Source organism: Bubalus kerabau, chromosome 5 (genome assembly GCF_029407905.1).
Source record: "Bubalus kerabau isolate K-KA32 ecotype Philippines breed swamp buffalo chromosome 5, PCC_UOA_SB_1v2, whole genome shotgun sequence".
Classification (NCBI taxonomy): Eukaryota; Metazoa; Chordata; class Mammalia; order Artiodactyla; family Bovidae; genus Bubalus; species Bubalus kerabau.
This window is the reverse complement of record NC_073628.1, coordinates 80,346,410-80,363,146: the sequence shown is the minus strand read 5'-3', so window position 1 is coordinate 80,363,146 and position 16,737 is coordinate 80,346,410. Positions and strand designations below refer to the sequence as shown.

At 36.7% G+C, this 16,737-nt stretch overlaps 1 protein-coding gene and 1 long non-coding RNA gene across 2 annotated transcripts in view; both read right to left on the bottom strand.

Moving 5' to 3' along the window:
• The window catches only part of DISP1 (dispatched RND transporter family member 1), a 219,337-nt gene that overhangs the window by 124,940 nt on the left and 77,660 nt on the right, over positions 1-16,737 (bottom strand). The window lies entirely within an intron of this gene.
• The window catches only part of LOC129652882 (uncharacterized), a 70,733-nt gene continuing 67,092 nt past the window's right edge, over positions 13,097-16,737 (bottom strand). Inside the window, exon 3 of the long non-coding RNA XR_008714827.1 lies at positions 13,097-13,330. This is a non-coding gene — a long non-coding RNA (uncharacterized LOC129652882). The remainder of the gene's footprint in view (positions 13,331-16,737) is intronic.

Here is a 16,737-nt window from a genome sequence, read left to right as displayed (position 1 = left end):
TTTTTATAAACTTATAAATCTCTTACCTAGCTAAAAAATTAATGACATTTTGATTCCACTTGTTTAATTAGTATGAAAATAATGTGAGATTTCTAATTAAAAAAAAAAAAGGTACACAACAAGCAATAAAGGTTTCCTGTATAGCACAGGGAACAATAGTATCACATAATAACCTAAAAATGGAAAATAATATGAAAAATAATGTATGTGTATATGTATAAGTGAATCATCTTACTGTGTACCTGAAACACTGTAAATCAACTATACTTCAATAAAATATATATATATTTTTTAAAAAGTCCTTTTTTGAGAGAGTCAATTTCAGTATAAAGTAAAACTACTAGAGCCCCTCATCTATTACAGGGCAGAGTCTTTAACTGCACAAAAGAAGAGAAGAAAAAATCAAAAGACCAAGCTGCCACACAAGCAGACATCAATTATTAATAAAATGCTGCTTTTAGTTATACCCCCAAAGCAGGTATTTACATTTAGTCTCCTTACACATAAAATCTTAAGTGTATAAAAGTCACTTCAGTCGTGTCCGACGCTTGGTGACCCCATGGACTGTATGTAACCCATCAGGGTCCTCTGTCCATGGGATTCTCCAAGCAAGAATAATGGACAGGGTTGCCATTTCCTCCTTCAGGGGATCTTCCCAACACAGGGATCAAACCTGGATCTCTAATGTCTCTCGCATTGGCAGGTGGGTTCTTTACCACTAGCACCACCTAGGAAGCCCCGTATTAAAGAACAGATCTCCACTTTCCTGAAATTAACTTTTTAAGATTACAGAAGCTCCCTTAAAGATCTTTTAAGAATAAAACAGAACATCTGGAGATTTTTATTTTCAAAGTAAATAAACTTAGAAAAAATGTAACACGTCATACTTCCATGCTACGTTGGGGTTTACAAAAATGCATTTGCCATTAGATGCTGTAGTTGATCATTATAACCCCTAACCTTCACAGAGGGCACCTACGCTGACACCAGTACATGATTCTCCATAGAGCTAATCGCAGACCGAACCTCCTACCCTCGAGATCTTTCTGAAACCCCCACTGTGCCTGCTTATAAAGTCCAATGTCTGGAAGCATAATGAAAGCTGCTGACCACTTGGAGCCAAACTAAGCATTAAACCTAAGGACTCCTGGTTAGACATGAAAAATTAGAAGCACTACCTAAATAATGTGAACAATTGGCCAAAAATTAATAATAAAGTAAAATTAACTTACTCGTAACTACATTACACTCAAATCAAAACATTCAGATGCTCTTTTTTCTTGTCACATAGGCTAAAGTTAAGTTTGCTGATCCCTCACCCTGGTGAAGGTGTGGGAACACGTACACTGTTGTGCCTGTGGGAGGTAACGTAAACGAGGGCACCCTGTCTAGAGGACGTGCAGCGATCGTTACCAACAGCTTAAAAATATACCTTTAAAAATACCTGTAACCCAGAAATCCCATTACCACAGGAGTTTACCCTATGACTAACCCAAAAGTTCATCAAAATAACAGATACAAGATGTTGTGGTACTATTCTTTATTTAGTAAAGGAGAAAAAGAAGAAAAAAGAAGGAAGAGGAGAGAGAAAAGAAAGAAATTATCCATCAACAGGGAAGTAGTTAAATAAATTAAGGTCCATTCCTGTAAAAGAATTGTTATGTAGCCATGAAAAAAATATTTATCTTCATATTTCTCTATGTTTAAATTTATACTTTAAAACCTTTATTCTTTCTTTTCCTTTAGCCACCAGTTTTCAGAATAAGTTGGTTTCTTAGCATCCTCTAAATTTGACAAATGAGGCAAGAGAATTTTTTTCTTTTTTGGAAGATAATTTTATTTTTCTTTTATTTGTTAATTTTATTTTTAAACTTTACAAAATTGTATTAGTTTTGCCAAATATCAAAATGAATCCGCCACAGGTATACATGTGTTCCCCATCCTGAACCCTCCTCCCTCCTCCCTCCCCTTTCCATCCCTCTGGGTCGACCCAGTGCTCTAGCCCCAAGCATCCAGTATCGTGCATCGGACCTGGACTGGCAACTCGTTTCGTACATGATATTATACATGTTTCAATGCCATTCTCCCAAATCTTCCCACCCTCTCCCTCTCCCACAGAGTCCATAAGACTGTTCTATACATCAGTGTCTCTTTTGCTGTCTCGTACACAGGGTTATTGTTACCATCTTTCTAGATTCCATATATATGCGTTAGTATACTGTATTGGTGTTTTTCTTTCTGGCTTACTTCGAAGATAATTTTAAAAACCAACCCACCCACTCCCTCCTTCCTTCTGTCTTCCAATTTCTGGTCACCTCTTTATTGCTGGAGGCAACATGGAAATGCTTCAGAAACAAGGGGAGCAGCTCCAAAGCAGGGGAAGGGAAGGGAATAGCCTTTCAGAGTGAGAAACAAACATCAACAAACTCATTTACCGATCACTGTACATGTGACACAGATATAATAAACCCTCAACAAGTATCTAATTCATTAATGTATAGAAAACATTTTAAACATTAATGTACTAAGCATTTCAGCTGATGGAGGGGTAAACATATCTTTGGTCATTTTGGTAACAGTGGTCCCACACAATGGAATCCATCTTGAATACTGTCAAATTCCTTGGTATTGGTTCACTATTTATTTAAGACTCTAACTTTGTGTTTGTACAATACAGCATAAATTCAGAATCTACACAACTAAGGACTCTATATTTAAAGAAGATGGCCAATAAGGTGAGCAATTATTGGTTTAAAAAAAAAAAGGGATTATTCGGTGACCAATACCCTTCCGATTGCATAAAAGTTAAACTACCCGTTGGTTTGTATATGCAACTTCAGTTTCTTAATTCTTGTCTTCTAATAGGCCATCAACACTAGCTCTGATTGTTCTGGACCAGTTCAGCTGACCACTTTCTAGAACCCCCTAACAATGTCGCACTGTTTAAAGTGGTTTCCAAACTGTCCTCCAAGCATTTCTTCCCTTCGCCCTGATTCACGAAACTCCAGCTTAGTAGTGTCTTCTAATTGCTCTTCTCATATTCTTAATTACCCAACGGGGCCTACAGAGTTCTGCAGACCCCGCCTTCCTACTTCTTCAGCACTACAGGGCACATCTGTTCTCTGCCTAGAACTCTCTGCTCCATCCCCCTTGTCTCCTTTCAGCTCCTTCTAATGGCTCTGCTCCCTCCTACAACATTTCAGGCTGCTCCCTCAGGTTGGACCACACTACTCTCTCCATATTCAAAAGCAGAGACATTACTTTGCCAACAAAGGTCCGTCTAGTCAAGGCTATGGTTTTTCCTGTGGTCATGTATGGATGTGAGAGTTGGACTGTGAAGAAGGCTGAGCGCCAAGGAATTGATGCTTTTGAACTATGGTGTTGGAGAAGACTCTTGAGAGTCCCTTGGACTACAAGGAGATCCAACCAGTCCATTCTGAAGGAGATCAGCCCTGGGATTTCTTTGGAAGGAATGATGCTGAAGCTGAAACTCCAGTACTTTGGCCACCTCATGCGAAGAGCTGACTTATTGGAAAAGACTCTGTCGCTGGGAGGGATTGGGGGCAGGAGGAGAAGGGGACGATAGAGGATGAGATGGCTAGATGGCATCACTGACTCGATGGACATGAGTTTGAGTGAACTCCGGGAGTTGGTGATGGACAGGGAGGCCTGGTGTGCTGCAATTCATGGGGTCGCAAAGAGTCGGACACGACTGAACGACTGAACTGAACTGAACTGAACTCTCTCCTCTGCACTGAGGTTCCTGTTCTTCTTCAAGACCCGGCTCTAAGGCACTTCTCAGGGAGCCCTTTCAAGATTTCCCCTTGTCCCAGTCAGTTGGAGCTGTTATAGTAAGAATACCATCAAAAGGGTGTCATAAACCACAAGCACCAATTCCTCACAGCTCTGGAGGCTGAAGTCCTGGATAAGGGTGCCAGCATGACTGGGTTCAGCCAAGAGCCCCCTTGCTGGTTTCTGCGCATGGCAGCTGGGAGAGAGGAAGCAAGCTCTCTAGATTCTCTTCTAAGAGCATTAATCCCATCATGAGTACTCCACATTCAGACTTAAGTACTTATTTCCCAAAGGCCACACCTCCAAATATCATCACATTGGGAATTAGGGTTTCAACATATGAATTTGGGCCAGGGGACACAAACACACAATCCATAATACAGCCTATTAGAAGAACTCATGGTACACTGCACTTGTCCTTTAAGAGACAGATCACAGATACCATTTACCTTTATTTGGGGGATCAACTGATCATTTACTTCCCCATCTAGACTCTAAAGTTACGTAAGGGTGGCATGACAATGCCTATTGTCATTCATACTGTATTCCTGACACTTCTGCATCTCAAGAGCTAAAAAAGGCACTTTAGATGTGTAATCTATTTCACACAATAAACTGGGACGGAAGTATTGTTATATTCATTTTATAGATGAGGTAACAATCTTAGAGAGACACAGCAACTTGCCCAAGGCTACAGAGGCAAGCAGGGAGAGACGACAAACCTGTGCCTCTCTGACTCCAGAGGCCAGCTTCTTTCTCTCTGTACTGCTTGTAGAACATCTTCACATATCCATTTTAATTTGCATGCATGTGAAATACTTCAACAAAGGGAAATAAAAAGCCTAATAAATATCCATGTACTTGTTTCCCAGATTCATAAAAATCTTAAAATTTTGACTTCTTTGCTTTTCTTTAAGTAAAATATTACAAGCAAAACAGAGACCTTGTGGATGGTTCTAGAATCCTATTTTCTTTCTTCCTTCCAAAGAGGTAACCACTAGCCTAAATTCAGGGTTTTCATTCCATGCCTATCTTATACTAGGCTTCCCAGGTGGTGCTAATGGTAAACAACCCACCTGCCAATACAAGAGACATGAGAGACGTGGGTTCAGTCTCTGGGTTGGGAAGATCCCCTGGAGAAGGTCACAGAAACCCACCCCAGTATTCTTGCCTGGAGAATCCCACGGACAAAGAAGCATGGTGGGCTACAGTCCATAGGGTTGCAAAGAGATAGATAAAACTGAAGCGACTTAGCGTGCACAGAAGCCTATCTTATACCACTATTACTACTACATATGTATCTATAAATAATACATGTATTTTGCATGTGTTCAAACTTCATAGAAATACTATCATATGGTATCTATCACTCTGCAACCTTATTACTCAATGCTGGCTTTGAGATTTATGTTCATACAGCTCTATTTCATTCTTTTGAACTGCTTAACAATATAAAGACATCAAAATTTATTTATTCTTTTTTTATGAACATGTAGGTAGTTTTGATATTTTACAAGTACAGACAGCGCTGTAAAAAATCTGTTTATGTATGTCTCCCATATATATGCAGGAATTTTTCCAATGTATTTCATTATGAAGTGAAACTGCTGGAAAGAAGGAATAAAAAATGTGCACAGAAAAGGCAAAACTGCTCACCACAGTGTTGGTACTCTACTTCCATTTTTAACCTACTTATTAAAGATTAAAGACAAATCACATTATATACTCCAGAAGCTGAATCTTACTCTTTTCTCCCCTCACCATGACTGATCAGTCATACCTCTTCCCCATACACACACTGCAAGTAATGAATTTTTATGAAATAAAATGAATATCCAAATCAGGTAAGAATAGAAGTTAAAATTTTATTAAACATTTGTACTATGTCAGACACTATTCTGAAAATTTTAAATAAGTAATACTCCATTTAATTTTCATGAAAACCCTAAGAAGTAAATACTGCTGCTATTGCATTTTGTTATCTGATAGATCAAGTCTCCCTTCATAACTCTCTTTTTCAAAATTTTCCTGGCTGCTTTCATATTTTTTTCTTCCAGGTAAACTTTACAATCATGTGCATATCTTAAAATGCAATAGCAAGATCAAAAACATTTAAATTTAATTCATAATAAAAATATTTAAAAAATGTTTTCTGATGTTATTCCCTATCGAAAAATACTCTTTGCCCCTCTACAAGATCAAGAGAGGCTCAGACCGATCCTCGTATATGGAAAAGGGGAAAAAAAAAAAAAGCCAAAACAGAGTTAAAATAATCTATAGTATATTCTACAGTGTAATGTTTTTAAAACAGAGACAAAACACATAGAATTATATATCATGGACCTTATTTGGTGATAATATTAAAAACTTAAATTTAAGGCCCTCCAAGAATATTAACTAAGGCCCAAGCTCAATGACCCACCAGCCCCACCCCATTTCCAGCCCAGAATTCTCTCCCATTTTCTATTTTCACCTTACCCCTTCCAAAAAATTAGTATATTAAAGTAATGGCTTCCTTTGACCTGACAATTATCTAATTTTCACTTAGAGTTATAAAAATAGTTAAGTATAAGAGATGGTCAGAATTCATGAAGGGTTAATTTTAATGTTTCACTAGAATGGAAACTATACAAATTTATAATTTATAAAACTAATCTATGCAAATTTAGATGTCTATAAGTTACATCTCAAAACATGGAAAAGACCAGTAAGAAGACCAGATCACTCTATTTTTCTTTATAACTGTTTCATCATGTGTAATTTATTTTGTTCCTTTGTAGCCTGAATCAACTAATCCTTAAAGCTATCATGAGCTTTTAGATCAGATGGCCATGGTTTCTGCAAGCCTTACTAGCTCCTCAGAGAGAAAGAATTCCCTTGTTAAAAAGGTAGTGCTTGAATCAGGTCTGGGTTACAATCTTATGGTCTTTTAAAGATATTCATTTGGAGCTACTTCAGTGAAAAAAAATAAAAGCTTGCTACAAGAGCAACTCATAACACACACCTTAACCAAAAAAAAAAGGTTAGTATTTTGTTTTCTCCATCCCAAATACACTCAAATTGTTACTGGTATTTTTCTTATAGTTTTTAGATTTTATGTGAAGAACTCCTTTGTTAGTGTTACATGAAACCTATGACTAACAGACTCCTGGTAAATATTTACATTCAAAAATATTTTTCTTTTATTAGCACCTGTCATTTAAAACAAACAAACAACCACTTAGGACCTGAGACATCTCTGATGGTGGAAAAGTACAAGGCATTTACACTTATTTAGAGTTACTGAAGGGTCAGAGACTTAGAATTTACAAAAATTCTCAAGATGCAAAGAGTTTATTTTGCCCCCTCTTTAAATAAAAACTTTAATTACACTACATATATATACCTTTCTTGACAAAGGGAAGGTCTGAGTCTTAACTGACTCAAGAGCATTATGAGAATATTTTAGCCCTGCTTTCACATGAAAACAATATTCACCTTTCATTAGTGAATATACTAATCAGTTTACTGCTAAACACAAAAGATTTCTAAAATAAAATAAGTTGAAAAATACTTAACATTATGTAAATCAAGAATATTACCATTAGAAAAGTCTGATCATAGAAAAAGCATATCTAAAAATTATTTTCAAGATGCTTCTTTCTGTATATACATTATTACTGAAGAACTTAAGTGTATCAGAAACTACCAGAGTTCAGCAATCCTGTGGCCAGATAATCTGTATGTTTTCTCCTGTGGGAAATTCTATTAACTAACTTCACTATTACAAGCTCATTAAAAAAATAACATACACAAAAAGCTATAGATTGTTTTTAATTTTTGTCTATTAGATCTCTTTAACAGCAAAAGATACACTGAACAGAGAACCATAAAACCCGGGCCCTACTTACATGACTGATGTGATGCTGACAAGTAATTTAACTACTTAGAGGTCCATCTCCTCCTCTAAAGAATGAATCGCTTGAACTAGAAAGTTTCCAAAGTCTCTTCACACTAAAGTCAATAATAATGGTACTGTTCCAACGAATACAGACTTTATGATAGCCCAGAGAAAGGAGTTTACTAAAGGAACCTCTATATAATTTCCACAAAGGGTTTACTTACAAATTAACAGTACAAACAATACTCAAAAGAAAAAAATATTGTAACTAAACAAGAAAGCAAAGTTTAAGAATCTCCACAAGAACATAATTACATATTTACAGGCAAATAATATGCTAATCACAATGGCCAATTCATTGAAACAGCAGGCCGAGAAATCTTATGTCATTATATATGCTTGGCTTGGGTCCCATTATTACAGACCTTAAAAATAAAATTAATTTCTTTTAAAAATGTAGCCAGTACTGAATGGTCATCAGGAGACTTGGGCTCCACTTCTGCCTCAGCTACTCAGTTTCTAGATTAAGTTTTTTCATCTGTAAAATTAAAAAGTATCTCCAAAACTTTTAGGATTCATTTATTCATTCAACAGATCTTTACCAAGCATCTACGATGTTCCAGGCAGATATTCTGCTGCTGTACTAAGAATACAGTTGTGAAAAGAAAACATGGCCACCCTAACTATTCCCGGTGCTAAGATGGTATCATTCTATGATTCTGCACTTCAGACTGTTTTCTGATTCAAACTGGCCCTTGCTTTCAACTTCATTTAAATTTTAATATATATCTTTAAAAATACTCATGTATCATTTTCTTGCAAACATTCCACCGCACTGTTAAAGAACAACAACAAAAAAATTAGTCGTCACTTCAACTAGCAGAAACGTTTAGCAAACTTATAGGAAAGAGGTGGGAATTAGTAATTTAATATCCATAACTATATTTAGCTCATAAGCAATATTAAAATATACCTGGATTTTCACTTTGCTTGATCTTTGACTTAAAAACACATATAGAAGAAAAAAATATAAAAATATCCTAAGAATACCATGCACTGATCATATTTCTGAGGCACCATTCTTCTGTGAAAGAAAGAAGTAAAAATAAAAAAGGAGGTAAGAGTAAAGAGAGTGAATGAGAGAAAATGCTATTTGCTCCAGACAAAATGACTAACAAATGGAAAAAGATAAGAGATCTCTTACATGAAAATTCAAGGAGAAAACAAAAACATAACTTTGGCTAAAGGTGCAGAGATACTTTTGGAAATAAGCCAAGAATACCTGACTCTAATAGTTGGTACTGTGTACATGTGTGATATGAAAATCATTAATATTAGGTTGTATAAAGTTTATTAACATTAGGCTGATGCTGGAGCTATTTCTATTTATAGAGATAACCAAAACAGGCAACAAGGAATCAATGACATGACAATACCAATCCACCCCCAAATACTTCTTAAGCAACAATTTTAGGATATTAGCTTTATATCCCTATATTTAAAAGACATAAAACCCAAGGAGAAGCCAAGATGGCAGAATAGAAAGCACTGAGCTCACCATCTCCCATGGGCACACCAAAGTTATAACTGTTTACAGAGCAACTATTGGTGAGAAAAACCTGGAGACTAGCAGAAAAGTTCTTCTGCAACTAAAGATATAAAATAGGAACAACAACGAGATTGGTAGGAGGGATATAAACATGGTGCAATATCTGCAAAAATGTGATGAATGGCATTAACAAATTAAAATATAAAAATCCTATGAACATCTCAAGAGATATGCAGAAAGAGCTTCTGACAAAAGTCAACATCCATTTATGATAAAAAAAAACTTTGCAAAGTGCATGTAGAGAGAATGTTATCTCAACACTATAAAGATCATATATAATAAGACCATAGTTAACATCATACACAGTGGTGAAAAGTTGAAAGCATGTCCTCTAAGATCAGGCGTAAAACAAAGATAGCCACAGTAATCAGACAAGAAAAAGAAATAAAATGAATCAAAACTGGAAAAGAAGTAAAATTGTCACTGTTTACAGATAACATGACACTAAACATAGAAAATCTTAAAGACGCCATCAAAAAGCTAGAACTCATCAATGTATTCAGTAAGGCTGCAGGATACAAAATTGCCCTATCAAATGCCAATAGCATATTTCACACTATTAAAACAAATAACTCTAAAATTTATATGTAACCACAGAAGATACCGACTGACTAAAACAATTGTGAGAAAGAGGAATAAAACTGGAGGTATTTGGCTCCCTAATTTCAAACTATACTACAAAGCTACAGTACTCGAAACAGTATGGAACTGATATAAAAACAGATACATAGATCAATAAACATGGAACAGAGAGCCCAGAAATGAACCCACGCCTATATGGGCAATTAATCTATGACACAGGAGGCCAAAATATACAATGCAAAAATGAAAAGTCTCTTAAATAAATGGTATTACTAAAACTGGACAGCTACATGCAAATGAATCAAATCAGACTACTTTCTCACATCTTATACAAAAATAAACTCAAAATGGATTAAAAACTTAAATATAAGACCTGAAGTCATAAAACTTCTACAAGAAAACATAGGTAGTACATTTCTTCGAATAGGTCTTAGAAAATTTTTTTTTTTTTTTGGTCTATGCCCCCACCCTCCAGGCAAGGGAAAAAAAGCAAAATATAAACAAATGGGATAACACCAAACTAAAAAGCTTCTACAAAGTGAAGGATGTCAACAAAACAAAAAAGGCCACCTATTAAATGGGAGAAGATATTTACAAATGATACCTATGACAAGGGATTAATATCCAAAATATACCAAGAACTCACGCATCCAAAAAGCAAACAATCCAATTTTAAAATGTGCAGAAGACCTGAATAGACATTTCTTTAAATGTGACATAAAGATGGCCATGAAAAGATGTTCAACACCATGAATCCTTAGGGAAATGCAAATAAAAAGTACAATGAGCAATCACCTTATACCTGTTACAATTATCAAACCAACAATAACCAGGGTTGACAAGGATGTGAAGAAAAGGAAACCCTCATGCATCACTGGTGGGAATGTAAATTTGTGTGGTCACTATATAAAACAGTACTGAGAATCCTCAAAAATTAAAAATAAAACTATCATACAATCCAGCAATTCCACTCTTGGGTACTTATCTAAAGAAAACGAAAGCACTCATTTGAAATGATATATGCACCCCTATGTTGATAACAACAGTATTTAAAATAGCCAAGATATGGAAGCAACCTAAGCGTCCATCAACAGATGAATGGAGAAAGAAGTTGTGTTTACATGTACAATGGAGTACTGCTGAACTGTAAAAAGAATGAAAGCTTGCCTTTTGTAACAACATAAACTAGAGAATATTATGCTATGTGAAATAAGCCAGAGAAAGACAAATGCCATATAATTTCACTTAGATGTGGAATATAATAACAACAACAACAACAAATGAATAACTAAACAGAAACAGTCACAGATACAGAAAACAAACAGGTATACGCCAGAGAAGAGGGGAGTAGGGGTAAGAAAGATTGGTGAAGGAGATTAAAAACAGGTAAAAATTTTCAGTTACAAAATAAATGAGGCACAATTATGAAATGCACAGTGTAGAGAACTTTGTGTTGTTCAGTCTGTCAGCTGTATCCAGCTCTTTGTGACCCCATGGACTGCAGCACACCAGGCTCTTCTGTCCTTCAGTCTCTTCCAGAGTTTGATTAAACTCACGTCAATTGAGTTGATGATACCATCCAACTATCTCATCCTCTGTTGCCCCCTCTCCTCCCTCTCTCAATCTTTCCCAGCATCAGGGTCTTTTCCAACGAGTTGGCTCTTTCAATCAGTGGCCAAAGTACTGGGGCTTCAGGATTCAATTTAAGTCCTTCCAATGAATATTTAGGACTGATTTCCTTTCAGACTGACTAGCTTGATCTCCTTGCTGTCCAAGGGACTCTCAAGAATCTTCTCCAGCACCACAGTTCAAAAGCATCAATTCTTTGGCACTCAGCCTTCTCTGTGGTCCAACTCTCACATCCATACATGATTATTGGAAAAACCATAGCTTTGACTAGACAGACCTTTGTAGGCAACGTAATGTCACTGCTTTTTAATACGCTGTCTAGACTTGTCATAGCTTTTCTTCCATGGAGCAAGCATCTTTGAATTTCATGACTGCAGTCACCATCTGCAGTGATTTTGGAGCCCGAGAAAAGAAAGTCTGTCACTGTTTCCATTTTTTCCCCGTCTACTTTCCATGAAGTGATGGAACCAAATGCCATGATCTTCATTTTCTGAATGTAAAGTTTAAAGCCAACTTTTTCACTCTCCTCTTTCACCTTCTTCAAGAGGCTGTTCAGTTCCTCTTCACTTTCTACTATAAGGGTAGTGTCATCTGCATATCTGAAGTTATTGATATTTCTCCCGGAAATCTTGATTCCAGCTTGTGCTTCATGCAGTCCAGCATTTCTCATGATGTACTCTGCATATAAGTTAAATAAGGAGGGTGACAATATACAGCCTTGATGCACTCCTTTTCCAATTTGGAACCAGTTCATTGTTCTATGTCCACTTCTAAGTGTTGCTTCTTGCATACAGGTTTCTCAGGAGGCAGGTAAGGTGGTCTGGTATTCCCATCGTTTTAAGAGTTTTCCACAGTTTGTTGTGATCCACACAAACGTTTTAGCATAGTCAATGAAGCAGAAGTAGATGTTTTTCTGAAATTCTCTTGCTTTTTCTATGATCCAACGGATGTAGATCATAGGCAATTTGATCTCTGGTTCCTCTGCCTTGTCTAAACCCAGTTTGAACATCTGGATGTTCTCGGTTCATGTACTATTGAGGCCTAGGTTGGAGAATTTTGAGCATTACCTTGCTAGCATGTGAAAGGAGTGCAATTTGGCAATGCCCTTCTTTGAGATTGGAATGAAACCTGACCTTTTCCAGTCCTGTGGCCACTGCTGAGTTTTTCAAATTTGCTGGTATATTGAGTGCAGCACTTTAACAGCATCATATTTTAGGATTTCAAATAGCTCAGCTGGAATTCCATCACCTCTACTAGTATTATTTGTAATAACACTTCCTAAGGCCCTCTAGAATTCACACTCCAGGATGTCTGGCTCTAGGTGGTTGTCCAAGTCATTAAAGCATTTTTTGTATAGTGCTTCTGTGCATTCCTGCAACCTCTTAATATCTTCTGCTTCTGTAAGGTCCACACTGTTTCTGTCCTTTATTGTGCCCATCTTTCCATGAAATGTTCCCTTGGTATCTCTAACTTTCTCGAAGAGATCTTTAGTCTTTCCCATTCTATTGTTTTCCTCTGTTTCTTTGCATTGATCACTAAGGAAGGTTTTCTCATCTCTCCTTGCTATTCTGTGGAACTCTGCATTCAGATGGGTGTACCTCTCCTTTTCTCCTTCTCTTCTTTTCTCTTTTTCTTGAGGATGGTTTTGATCACCACCTCCTGTAGAGTGTTACAAACCTCCATCCATAGTTCTTCAGGCATTCTGTCTATCAGGTCTAATCCCTTGAATCTGTTGGTCACTTCCACTGTATAATCATAGTGTAGGGAATACAAGTCAATAATAACGTAGTATCTTTGCATGGTGAGAAATAATAACGAGACTTCTTGAGATGATCAGTCTGTAATGTATAGAAATATTAAATCACTATGTTGTACACCAGGAACTAACATAATGATGTATATCAATTATACTTCCAAAACAAACTCATAGAAAAAAGAGATCAGATTTGTGGTTACCAGTGGTGGGAGGTAGAGACAGGGAGGGAGAACAATCCAAAGGTACAAACTTCCAGTTATAAGATAAATAAGTACTAGGGATGTAAGGTATAACATAATAAATATAATTAACTCTGCTTTATGTTATATATGCAGAGAAGGCAATGGCACCCTACTCCAGTACTCTTGCCTGGAAAATCCCATGGACCAAGGAGCCTAGTGGGCTGCAGTCCATGGGATCGTGAAGAGTTGGACACGACTGAATGACTTCACTTTTACTTTTCACTTTCATGCACTGGAGAAGGAAATGGCAACCCACTCCAGTGTTCTTGCCTGGAGAATCCCAGGGACGGGGGAACAGAGTCGGACACAACTGAAGCGACTTAGCAGCAACAGCAGCATGTTATATATGAAAGTTAAGAGAGTAAATCTTAAGAGATCTTATCTGGAGGGAAAAATGTCTTTTCATTTTCTTTTTTTGTTTCTATATGATAATAGATGTTTACTAAACTTATTGTGGTAATCGTTTTGTGATTTATATAAGTCAAAACAATATGCTCTACCTTAAACTTATACAATGCTGTATGTCAGTTGTATCTCAATAAAACTGGATGGAAAAAAAAAAAAGCCTGAAACAACAACAAAGAAGATAACCTTTAGACTGCAACAAAACACTATCACAAATTTAAAAAAAGAAGAGATGAATCCATAGAAACTTTAAAACCTTGCCTTCAACAATTCAATCTTGGGAAAGAAGACTTTATATAAACTGCTATAGTTATTCTTTATAGGCTTTGAAGACTGAAGTGCTTTAAATGTCATGGTTTTTCTATTTAATTTAAAGGAAACTTGATATTTCCCCTTATATGCATGGGGGAAATTTTTTAAAATAAATGTTTCCATAAAGGGTTAAAGAAGCTATGTTGGAGAAAAACTTCTTTAAAACAAAAATAATCAATTCCCAGTCAATCTGATAGAAAAGTCATTCTTAACATAAAACTAACTCTCTTTTTTCTTTCCTACTTTTCTGGTAGTATGACATGAGAAATTTTACATTATGAATTCTACAGTATAGATTACCTTGCATATGCTGTATCTAACATACTTTAGTTAAACAGAAAAATTAAATATAGAGTAATTTTTAAGCAACTTTTAGGGATAAACTGAGAGTTTATGTGCAAGGAGCTGTTAGTTTTAATTACATCAGAGAGAGAAACAGACCACATTTCCTGAGGTTTAAGGGAGAAAAAAATCCACTTCAAGAGGTACCATCACTAATGGCTGTCCTAAATTGTAAATCTATAAGCTTTGAGGGCAGAGGTGAATGAAACCCTACTGTTTTCCCCAGATTATTCACAGAGTTAGTAATATAATTTGGCAATGAGTCTTAAGGTTATCAGAAATTTCAAGTCCCTTGCTTATAAGTTATCGTCAAGCATTCTTGTTTATAGCAGCTTAATGACAAGCAGCAGTGAAATGTAAATTCTTTTTGCCTGACGGCAGGGGGTACAGGAGGGGAGTTCAGATGAAGAACATACTTTACATCACCAGAGCTGACGAATGTGAAAAATGTGCCAGACGGGCTCTGCAAGCTACAATTTTTGTAACTAGAAATGCTGAAACTTTTCAATGGTGAAGGCCACATTTGAGCTTTTGTAAACAAAACAAAGGAACTATTTTTCTTATAGTGTAATTTTGTTTTTATTTATGACTTTTTCTTATTGGAAAAAGGACTGACTTTATATTCATTGAGTAATCTATCTAGATTCACTCTGTATATGGGAGAAAACAAGAATATTCTTATGGAGTCATATCTCACCTTGTTTGAAAGTTAAAAACAAAGATACTGGAGAGTAAAGAACCATTTCTTCAACAAAGTTTTAACCAACATCTACCTCATGCCAAGCACCAGTCACAGCCATGAGGATATACAGAGTTAACAACAGGGCTATTTTATTTACTGATTCATTTATTCAAATACTTAAAAGGTATCAGTTCAGTTCAGTCACTCAGTGTCTGACTCTTTGCGACCCCATGAATCACAGCACAGCAGGCCTCCCTGTCCATCACCAACTCCCGGAGTTTACCCAAACTCATGTCCATCGAGTCGGTGATACCATCCAGTCATCTCATCCTCTGTCGTCCCCTTCTCCTCTTGCCCCCAATCCCTCCCAGCATCAGGGTCTTTTCCAATGAATCAACTCATCACATGAGGTGGCCAAAGTACTGGAGTTTCAGCTTCAGCATCAGTCCTTTCAATGAACACCCATGACTGGTCTCTTAGGACTGGATGGACTGTTGGATCTCCTGGCAGTCCAAGGGACTCTCAAGAGTTTCTCCAACACCACAGTTCAAAAGCATCAATTTTTCGGTGCTCAGCTTTCTTCACAGTCCAACTCTCACATCCATACATGACCACCGGAAAAACCATAGCCTTGACTAGACGGACCTTTGTTGGCAAAGTAATGTCTCTGCTTTTTAATATGACATCTAGGTTGAGATATTTCAAATCCTAAAAGGTGATGCTGTAAAAGTGTTGCACTCAATATGTCAGCAAATTTGGAAAACTCAGCAGTGGCCACAGGACTGGAAAACATCAGTTTTCATTCCAATCCCAAAAAAAGCTCAAACTACCACACAATTGCATTCATCTCACACACTACTAAAGTAATGCTCAAAATTCTCCAAGCCAGGCTTCAGCAATATGTGAATCATGAACTTTCAGATATTCAAGCTGGTTTTAGAAAAGGAAGAGGAACCAGAGATCAAATTGCCTGATGATCCTCTGGATCATCGAAAAAGCAAGAGAGTTCCAGAAAAATATCTATTTCTGTTTTATTGACTATGCCAAAGCCTTTGACTGTGTGGATCACAATAAACTGTGGAAAATTCTACCAGACCACGTGACCTGCCTCGAGAAATCTGTATGCAGGTCAGGAAGCAATGGTTAGAACTGGACATGAAACAACAGACTGGTTCCAAATAGGGAAAGGAGTACGTCAAGGCTGTATATTGTCACCCTGCTTATTTAACTTACATGCAGAGTACATCATGAGAAATGCTGGGCTGGAGGAAGCACAAGCTGGAATCAAGATTTCTGGGAGAAATATCAATAACCTCAGATATGCAGATGACACCACTGTTACGGCAGAAAGTGAAGAAGAACTAAAGAGCCTCTTGATGAAAATGAAAGTGGAAAGTGAAAAAGTTGGCTTAAAGCTCAACATTCAGAAAACTAAGATCATGGCATCTGGTCCCATCACTTCATGGCAAACAGATGGGGAAACAGTAGAAACAGTGGCTGACTTTA